Source organism: Ranitomeya variabilis, chromosome 5 (assembly GCF_051348905.1).
Source record: "Ranitomeya variabilis isolate aRanVar5 chromosome 5, aRanVar5.hap1, whole genome shotgun sequence".
Lineage (NCBI taxonomy): Eukaryota > Metazoa > Chordata > Amphibia > Anura > Dendrobatidae > Ranitomeya > Ranitomeya variabilis.
The window spans coordinates 123100590-123110214 of NC_135236.1; the positions used below are offsets into that span (position 1 = coordinate 123100590).

Consider the following 9625-nt stretch of genomic DNA (forward strand, 5'->3'; position numbering starts at 1 on the left):
TGTAGAATTACTTGCTTTGGCCTTGAAATGTGTAAATCCGACCCGGACGACACCTAAAGGACTAAACTTCCGCAAGCGGAGCAGGCTCCGTTCTCAGCAGTTACAGGTAGGTGCCTGCTGTACAAAACCGCCAGCACCCGCCTGGTATAGAACGCGTGAGGCAGCGCAATACAAATATCTCCAACCTCTATTGTATATAGAAGAATATAAGTGTGTCCTGTGCAGATCGTACAGAACTGAGTGTGCTGCACAGCTGCCATTTATCTCTTGCTTTAGTAGTAATCTATTACAGATCACTTCTGCCCAGAGTACATCCTCCAGTGGTCGGGGATAGACGTGTCTGGGACAAAGTTTAAGGGTTGGCCAGTGAAAAAAAACAATTTAGCACTTTTCATAGGATAGGTGATAACTTGCTGATTGGTGGGGGTCCAACTGCTGGACCCAGAAAAATTGGCAGAAAGTTGAATTTGTATTGCCGACAGATACATTTCACCCCCGTTACAAAATGCTGGGGCAGATCAGATGCCGACCGCTGCACCAGTCATGGCATTACATAGCACAATATAAATGATTAACTTAAACACACTAAATAAAAAATCACCTGACACGTTAAATTGGTGGATAAATATCGGCCATGGCCTTTCATAAAATTAAAAATACAACCATAATATAAAATTAGTTTAATTAAATCATCTATAAATCCATAACCATAGAACTTACCAAACGCATCTTAGCCCAATACACTCAAGCCCCTTAACCATCAAACCTCTGTCCATCCATTACCTGGACGACTAACCCCAGCGGCCGTTACAAATTACAGCTTAGAAATGTCGGGAGGGTGGGGGGCAGCTTCAGGTAGGAAGCGCTGACAGTCTGACACGGACCCTCAGAAATGCAAACTTTTTATCCCCACACTATCCCTTGTGGATTTGGATGAAAATACACGTGGCCCAGGGATGGACACAGGACTAAGAGGGCCATTGTACAAAAACAATATATGGGCCCTTTGCAGTCCTATAGCTCTTAATGTACATCTACACCTGCAATGGAGGTAGAAGCGGGCCCGCTTACCACTTGGGCCCCTGTGCAGCCGCATAGGTTGCTCCAGTGGTATGTTCACCCCTGATGTGGCACTTGTGGCTTCTTGTATTGCACAGATATCTCAGGTACAATGCCCATACATGTAAATCTGGCCCGACTCAAGCAGTGACGATGGGAGACAGCTCACATTAAATATTTTTCCATTATTTTTAAGCCATAATCAATAGTGGAGGATAAGTAATTAAAAGCTGTATACGTCTCCTTGTTTTGGATCAATTCCCAGTTTTTACTTATAAAAACTGCATCATAATGGATGCGTTGTGAATGTGAAGTCTACACCAGCTCAATATCTTATTAGGAATATGTGTTAAAAGGGCTGTATAAGTTAGAAAAAACAAGATCGACCTTGTTCCAGAAAAAGCAACAATACCTTTAACTTTTCATTGGCTTACTAAATGCATTAAAGGATTGTTCCCAAATTCTCTGCTTAATCCTCCCGACATGGTGCTCTCCTGATTGATTGACAGTTCAGATCGGCGGTATGTTTGCGCAGCTGGCCCTAGCTGTGCGGTCTCCAAACTGCTATATAACCAGTTCTGCCTCTGCAGCCTCATGGGAGTAGCAGGGGGCACTGTAGCTGGTTGAATCCAGCGATCTGAGCACATGCAAGGCAGCGCTTACAAGCTGTATAGAAAAGTGCTTGTAAGTGTAGCGCCCCCACTGTCACAGGGCCGAGGGGTACCCGGTACCGGGCCTCTGAGTCTCTGTTCTGGGGTTGTCACGGTGGCTAGACCCGGTCCGTGACCCTGCTGAGGGGCGCCCAAATAATAGGTGTGGATATGGTGACGATGTTATGGTGCGGTGCAGGTCGTAGCAAATTAACGAGGACACCAGGTTGCAGTCTCTTTACCTTTCCTTTACTGAAGGTTTGGAGGTACCCAATCCAGGGCACTGTTAACAGGGCTGGCTGAGACCGGCCGGTCCAACGGCACATCCGGAGCTCCCTTTTCAGGTGGGAATCAGTGTCTACCTTCTAGCGCCTGTGTGTTGTAGTCCTTCCCTGCTGAACAACCCGGGATAGTCCTCACAACTTATTCTGTCTGTCTCTGATGCTCGTTCTCTCCGTCCCCAGATGATATGGCTAGGACGCACCTGTATGACGGGGTAGGCCTGGAGTTCTTCCGGGACTCTAGAGTCGCCCCTCTCCCACAGCTGCCTCCGTTGTCTGCTTAGGTGTTTAAGTGAGGCAGCCAACCTATAATTAGCTGCCCTGCCGTGGTTTGAAGTAATACTTAAAGTCTCTTACTTTCTCGGCGTTCCGGCCACCGGTTGTTTGCGCCTCAGAAGGATGTTGCCTCGGTCTTTCAGCACAACTCCTTCTGGTCCTATTGCCTCTTTGCTGTATTCCTGCTTTTCTCACTCGGCACAATAAACTTCGCTTCTTTTCCTTTCTTAGGATTCTGTCAGGATCCCATCCCTGACAGGTCCTCTCTCTAGCTCTTCCCAGCTACTTCTCGCTGTCTTCCTGTCCAACCCCCAGTTTTACCAGAGTGTGAGGAGTGGCCTACTAGATAGAACCACTCCCCCTGGTGGCCGGAGTGTGAAGTGTAGTGTGAGTGTTACCTGATCAGGTGAACTCCTTTAGTGCAGTCAGACGTAACATCACTCCCCTTAGCGGCAGAGCGACATTACTGCAACGACCAGGACTCTGGGGCGCTGCATAAGCACTGCGCTCCTTCTCTAGGACACCAACCTGTTCTGATCCTTTTTGCGTCTACCAGCACTTTACAATTTTGCCCTTTTATGAAGCTGAGACAAGCTCTTTAAAAAACAGTGAACATAGTTTGAGGCTAAATATAAGCTGTACAATACCATCATCTCATTTTTTTCAGAAATCAAACAATACGGTACAGATCGTGTTTGAGAATGTTGAGTCACTGATAAAATGTTTCTGTCATTTCAGGTGAATGTTCAGAATGAGCTGTCTCTTATCTGCACATGAGGAATAACACAATTCCTAGCTTTTAGGCCATTTTTCATCTTGTATTGTTCATCCTCCGCCTGCTCCATCTTTAATTTTCAGTGGTCTCGGAGCTTGTGGCTGGAGACTAGATGTTATGATGTCTCCTTTAACCCCTTAGTGACTAATTTTTTCTTTTAAATCAGACCAGTGTCACTTTGTGTAGCAATAACTTTGAAATGCTTCAACTTATACTTTATGATAATGGTGAATTTAAGTTGATATGTTTGCTTTCATTTATAAAAACTTCAGAAATGTGACAAAAATTTTAAAAAATATAAATTTTCAAATTTTGAATGATTATCCCATTAATCCAGACAGTCACACCACCCAAAAACATTCACAAATAACATTTCCCTCATGTCTGCTTTACATCAGCACCATTTGTAAAATGTTATTTTATTTTGTTAGCGTTTTAGAAGGTTTAAAACAGTAACTTTTAATTTTTTCAAGGAAATTTACAAAACTTATTTTTTTTAGGAACCTGTTCAGTTTTGAAGTGACTTTGGGGGTCCTACGTATTGGAAACTCCCAAATGTGATACCATTTGAAAAACAGCACCCCTCGACATATTCCAAATTGCTTTAAGGTATTTCATTAACCCTTCAGGTGCTTTTCAGGAATTAATGCAAAATGGCATGATAGGAATGAAAAAGTGTATTTTTACCACCTAAATTTTGATAACGTCTGAACAAGCCCCTATAGCTCTGAGACTGTAAGGCTGTTATTTGGCCATGAACTGCCATGGCAAACATCAGGACCACACGATCAAGATCTTAGGGTGCCGATGGGGTTAAAGAAGGAACCCCCACGCTCTCGTAACCATTTATATGCTGTAGTCACTATAGACAGCATCATTTAAGGGGTTAAACCGCTATGGTCAGTGCCAACACTGATAGTGGCTGTTGTCAGCCATAGTGTACAGCTGACAGCTGCTGGATTGTCATCAGTATGGGGATGCTATATCCTTAGGTCAGTAAAAAGACATATTAGTGGTCACTAAGGGGATACACAGGACATACAAACATGATGGATTCCTACTCTTCTGTATCTCTGTAGCACATGCTAAGAAGCAAAAGTAGAGGAGTGTACCTGTGAATCCAGCACTGGGTGAGATAAAACACTTACTAGAAAGCAACAGTGACATGTGTGTGCATCTCTCCCTTACTCTGCTTCTCCATCTTCCTCACCTCTCCATAGACTTCAATTGGCAGCTGTAATCTGATCGCTCTGTTAATTGGCGGTCTGTCTTGAGCAAGGACTGTAGCCATTTTCCAGAATAAATTATGAATTTAAGAGGCAGGAGTAGAAGGAGAAGTGATTCAAAAGTAAAGAAAGAAGCATATGTCTAATAATTGAGGTTACAAAGTTTCTCATATTTGCTTGTACTACTAATTCATGCAAAGTTTGTTGGAATGACAGTGACCAGGGCCGTATTTAGAGTTTCTGCTGCCCTAGGCACTTTTCGTGCTGCCTCCCCCATTGGCGAGTATGACTAATGCAGACACTATCGGCAGTGACTTAGGCTACTTTCACATCAGCGATTTTTGACATTTGCGGCAGATCCGGCAGTTTTTCCGCATCCGTAACGGATCACTTATGGCAACACTGTGTTCGGCCTCATTCATTCCCTATGGGACTTGCGGCACTTGCGGTTTTGCTGCGATCCGGCAAATGCGGTACTTGCAGCAACAGGAAAAAAAAATGATGCTAGCAGTGGTTTTTTTTTGTCTCGCCTCAAGTGCCGCACATGTCCACAAGTCCCATAGGGAATGAATGAGGCCGAACGCAGAGTTGCCGGCCCGTAAGTGATATGTTACGCGACAGATGCGGAAAAACTGCAGTGTCTGCCGCGAACGGAGAAAAACGCTGATGTGAAAGTAGCCTTAGCAAACCTTTCCATTAGTTGTCATGTGAGAATCTGGTGGATCTCATACACAGTACATAGTCAGTTGATTCTGCCACGGTTGCACGGTTTGGCTGACAGATTTTTAAGGGCAACCTGTCAGTCGATTCATACTACCAAAACCACGGGCAGCATCAGTCAGACTGCAAGCAGGGAAGTCTATCTCTGCAATGCTCGGACGTTTCAGAGAGAATAGTGTGAAGAGCTGGATGGGTAATTTAGTGAGAGAACAGACTAATCTGTTGCTATCGTCTGTGGGCTTCTCACTCCATGTCTCTAGATCAGGGGTGGGCAATTTATTTCCCCGAGGGGCCAGATGAAAGACCATGACTGTTGTGGTGCATGAAATAGCATGAAAATAATTCTACTCAATATTAATTAGTATTAATTGTATCACTTAATATTGAGAATTAAGTATGCTGACACCCGCTATATATCTTTAAACCCCCCACAGCCCCTTATATACAGCATGAGCCCCACACAGCCTCCCCATATACAGCATGAGACCCACATAACCTCCCCATATACAGCATGAGACCAGCCTCTCATCTCCTCAGCAGCCTCCCCTCTCCAGCCTCTCATCTCCTCCCCTCAGCAGCCTCCCCTCACCAGCCTCTCATCCCCTCTCCTCAGCAGCCTCCCCACACCAGCCTCTCATCTCCTCTCCTTTCCAGCCTCTCATCTCCTCTCCTTACCAGCCTTTCATCTCCTCTCCTTACCAGCCTCTCCTCACCAGCCTCTCCTCTCCTTTCCAGCCTCTCATCTCCTCTCCTTTCCAGCCTCTCATCTCCTCTCCTTTCCAGCCTCTCATCTCCTCTCCTTTCCAGCCTCTCATCTCCTCTCCTTACCAGCCTCTCCTCACCAGCCTCTCCTCTCCTTAGCAGCCTCCCAACACCAGCCTCTCCTCACCAGCCTCTCCTCTCCTTAGCAGCCTCCCAACACCAGCCTCTCATCTCCTCTCCAGCCTCTCATCTCCTCTCCTCTCCAGCCTCTCATCTCCTCTCCTCTCCAGCCTCTCCTCTCCTCTCCAGCCTCTCATCTCCTCTCCAGCCTCTCATCTCCTCTCCAGCCTCTCATCTCCTTTCCAGCCTCTCATCTCCTCTCCTTTCCAGCCTCTCATCTCCTCTCCTTTCCAGCCTCTCATCTCCTCTCCTTTCCAGCCTCTCATCTCCTCTCCTTTCCAGCCTCTCATCTCCTCTCCTTTCCAGCCTCTCATCTCCTCTCCTTTCCAGCCTCTCATCTCCTCTCCTTTCCAGCCTCTCATCTCCTCTCCTTTCCAGCCTCTCATCTCCTCCCCTCAGAAGCCTCCCCACACCAGCCTCTCATCTCCTCTCCTTTCCAGCCTCTCATCTCCTCAGCAGCCTCCCCCACCAGCCTCTCATCTCTCCTTACCAGCCTCTCATCTCCTCCCCTTACCAGCCTCCCCTCTCCTCACTCACATCAGCAGACTCCCGTCTCCTCTCTCACCTCACTCCTCTCTGCAGCTTCCTGAGTCCTCACACACTGCCCGCCTCCTCTCCCTGCTCACCGCCGACTTCAGTATCGTCTCCCACAAACATGTCCGTCCTGCTTCTCTACAAAAAAGCAAAATGTCTTCCAGCTTGAAACGTGTAAATCACCACAATCTGTGTCTCCCCTGTATGTGCATGCTGAGACTTATAGTGCTACAGCAGCTGAGACAGGACAGAAGGGCTCTTACCTGCAGACAGCAGCCATGGACCTTAGCAGGGTCCCCCCTCTGACAGGCAACATCTGAGGGGGCAGACAAGCACAGAGGTGAGACCCCCAATATCCCCAGACCCCCCTGATGCTCCCTGTACAAACCCCCCAGTCACCTTCTCACCACATGGGGGACAGTACTGGCAGAGCACAAGAAGTGCAGCACTGAAACACTTCCCCCGCAGATGACACAGAAAGGTTCCTTGTTACCGAGGAGACAGGAAATCCTCGGGCTGACAGCAGTTAACTCCTTACTGTCTGTGCCGTCACCTGCGGAGTATTCCTGAGGGCTCTCACACCTCCAGTCTGCTCCAGTGCTCCTACATAAGAGCGCGCAGCGTGTCACATGACCCGCGTCAGGACCGTGATACACTTGGGCCTGCTGCTTAAAGGTACAGCACCCATTTCTGCCCCATACAGTAGTCAGGGCTGTAATGCCCTGATGGGGGCCCTGCGCCCGAGACCCCCTCCCCCCGCAGCAGCCAAGACTGAGGTGGGTGGGTGGGGCCAGGGGTGAACCTAGCCTCTATGCTGCCTGAGGCGAACTGCAAAATGGCGCCCCCCCCATAGTAAAATCAGTATAAATAAATCTGGTTTACTCTTTACTTACATTCAATTTACATTACATTTACTCTTTACATGCATTCAGTAGTTTGAAGTCACATAGAGTGCAGAAATATGTCTACAGCCCTGAACACCCCTTTAATTGCTACCTACTGTAGATCTGTATCCAGATGTACGATAAATAATAATGATTGCAGGGGCCTTCACCATTTGACCCCCACTAATCACAGGCTGCAGTGGTCGTACTATTATGTACAGCAAATGACTGTGAGGTCAGTGATTGGCTGCAGCGGTCATGTAAAAAATGCACAGGTCGACATCACTTTTGGTACCAGAGGGGAACACCGACACGAATGAGAATCACTAAATAATGTAATAGGGGGTTTTCAATTTTATTTTTTAAGACCATCCCTTACTCTTTTGAAAATTTGGCAAAATAAGAGAAAATTAAAGCCCACAACTGTCAGGTGACTGGCACAGGCCCCCCTTCAGAGAAGCGTCTAAGGCTATGTGCACACATTGCGGGTCCGCCGCTGTGGGTCCGCAGCGGTTTCCCATGCGTTTACAGTACAATGTAAACCTATGGAAAACGGAATCCGCAGTGCACATGCTGCGGAAAAATCGTGCGGAAACGCTGCGGTTTACATTCCGCAGCGTGTCAATTCTTTGTGCGGTTTCTGCAGCGGATTACACCTGCTCCATAATGGGAATCTTCAGGTGACAGTGACAAGTGCATAATACCAGGGGCATAGGAGAATAGATGGGGGCACGAGAGAACAGAGGGGGGGGGCACGAGAGAATTACAGTGACGGTTGCGCACTCTAATTGTGAATATGGGGGAACCTCAGAATATGACCTCGCTGTTATTGAAAATAAACCTATACACAAAAACGAACACTGATTTTACCGCCATATTGTGACAATATGCAACTCTGGTGGTCGCAATACTCTGAGTGCCCCTATAACAATACAATAATGCTGAAGTGCCCACTTTACATTTAATAATGTCCCCTAAGTCCCTCATGTACTGCTCCATTATACACAGTATGGTGAGCTCAAAGCTTCCATATACACTGTATAAGGCCCCCACAGCTCCCCTATACACAGTATGATGGGCCCACAGCTCCTCTATACACAGTATGATGGGCCCACAGCTCCCTTATACACAGTATGAGCCCACAGCTCCCTTATCACAGTATGATGAGCCCACAGCTCCCTTACCACAGTATGATGGGCCCGCAGCTCCCTTATCACAGTATGATGAGCTCACAGCTCCCTTATCACAGTATGATGAGCTCACAGCTCCCTTATCACAGTATGATGAGCTCACAGCTCCCTTACCACAGTATGATGGGCCCGCAGCTTCCTTATACACAGTATGATGGGCCCGCAGCTCCCGGTCATGATTTGGCAGTCTGCAGTCACATAGTGACTGCAGACATTTATTCCAAACCTTTATCAACTTTATAGTATTAAATTGCTTATTATTAAATTATTAAAGCACCACTCTAGCAGGATTTTTTTCCACCGCTGGAGTGGTGCTTTAAGCGCAGGTCCCCATTCCCAGTCATTTACTCATCCTCCGGTGTATTCACTATTTTGTGGCACGCTCAAACTTGTGAGTGCAGCTTCTGACTGGCCAGAAGTGAGAAGCCATGTCACAAGCGCTCAATGTAAGACTATGAGGCTATGTGCACACGTTGCGGATTCGTATGCACATTTTTCCCGCACAGTTTTTGCAAAATCCACAGGTAAAATGTGCTGCGTTTTACATGCGTATTTACCGCGGATTTCCTGCTTTTTTGTGAGGATTTTGCCTGCGTTTTTACACCTGCGGATTCCTATACAGGAGCTGGTGTAAAGCGCTGCGGAATCCGCACAAAGAATTGACATGCTGCGGAATAAACAACGCAGCGTTTCCGCTCGTTTTTTTCCCGCAGCATGGGCACTGCGGATTTGGTTTTCCATAGGTTTACATGGTACTGTACACCGCATGGAAAACTGCTACGAATCCGCAGCCAAATCCGCACCATGTGCACATAGCCTGAGAGTGAGGAACAGGCCAGAACGAGGCTCCCACAGACTCACACTGATTAGTGACCTCTGCGCCGCTTCATGAAACACTGGAGCCTCGGACAGGTCACAAACTGCAGGAGACGGAGCCGAGCGGAGACTAAAACAGATGAAAACGCCAGAAGGTGAGTATCAGGCAGGGGGCAGGGGACGGGGATTTTCAGCACCGCTCCAGCAATGAAATAAATAATAATGCCGGAGTGGTGCTGTAAATGTGATGCAGCTGCTGGTTACTGTATGCGGCTCCTTATACTAATACTCATAAAGACCCAGGTGGTACGTATCAAAGCCCCCTAACCCCA

At 47.3% G+C, this 9625-nt stretch overlaps 1 long non-coding RNA gene across 1 annotated transcript; it reads right to left on the reverse strand.

Moving 5' to 3' along the window:
* Positions 1-6281: 6281 nt before the first annotated feature.
* Positions 6282-7090, reverse strand: LOC143773426 (uncharacterized). Its single transcript, XR_013215180.1, has 3 exons — positions 6803-7090; positions 6667-6719; positions 6282-6541 (listed from the first exon to the last, which is right to left on the reverse strand). It is a non-coding gene; the product is annotated as an uncharacterized LOC143773426 (long non-coding RNA).
* Positions 7091-9625: the final 2535 nt, after the last annotated feature.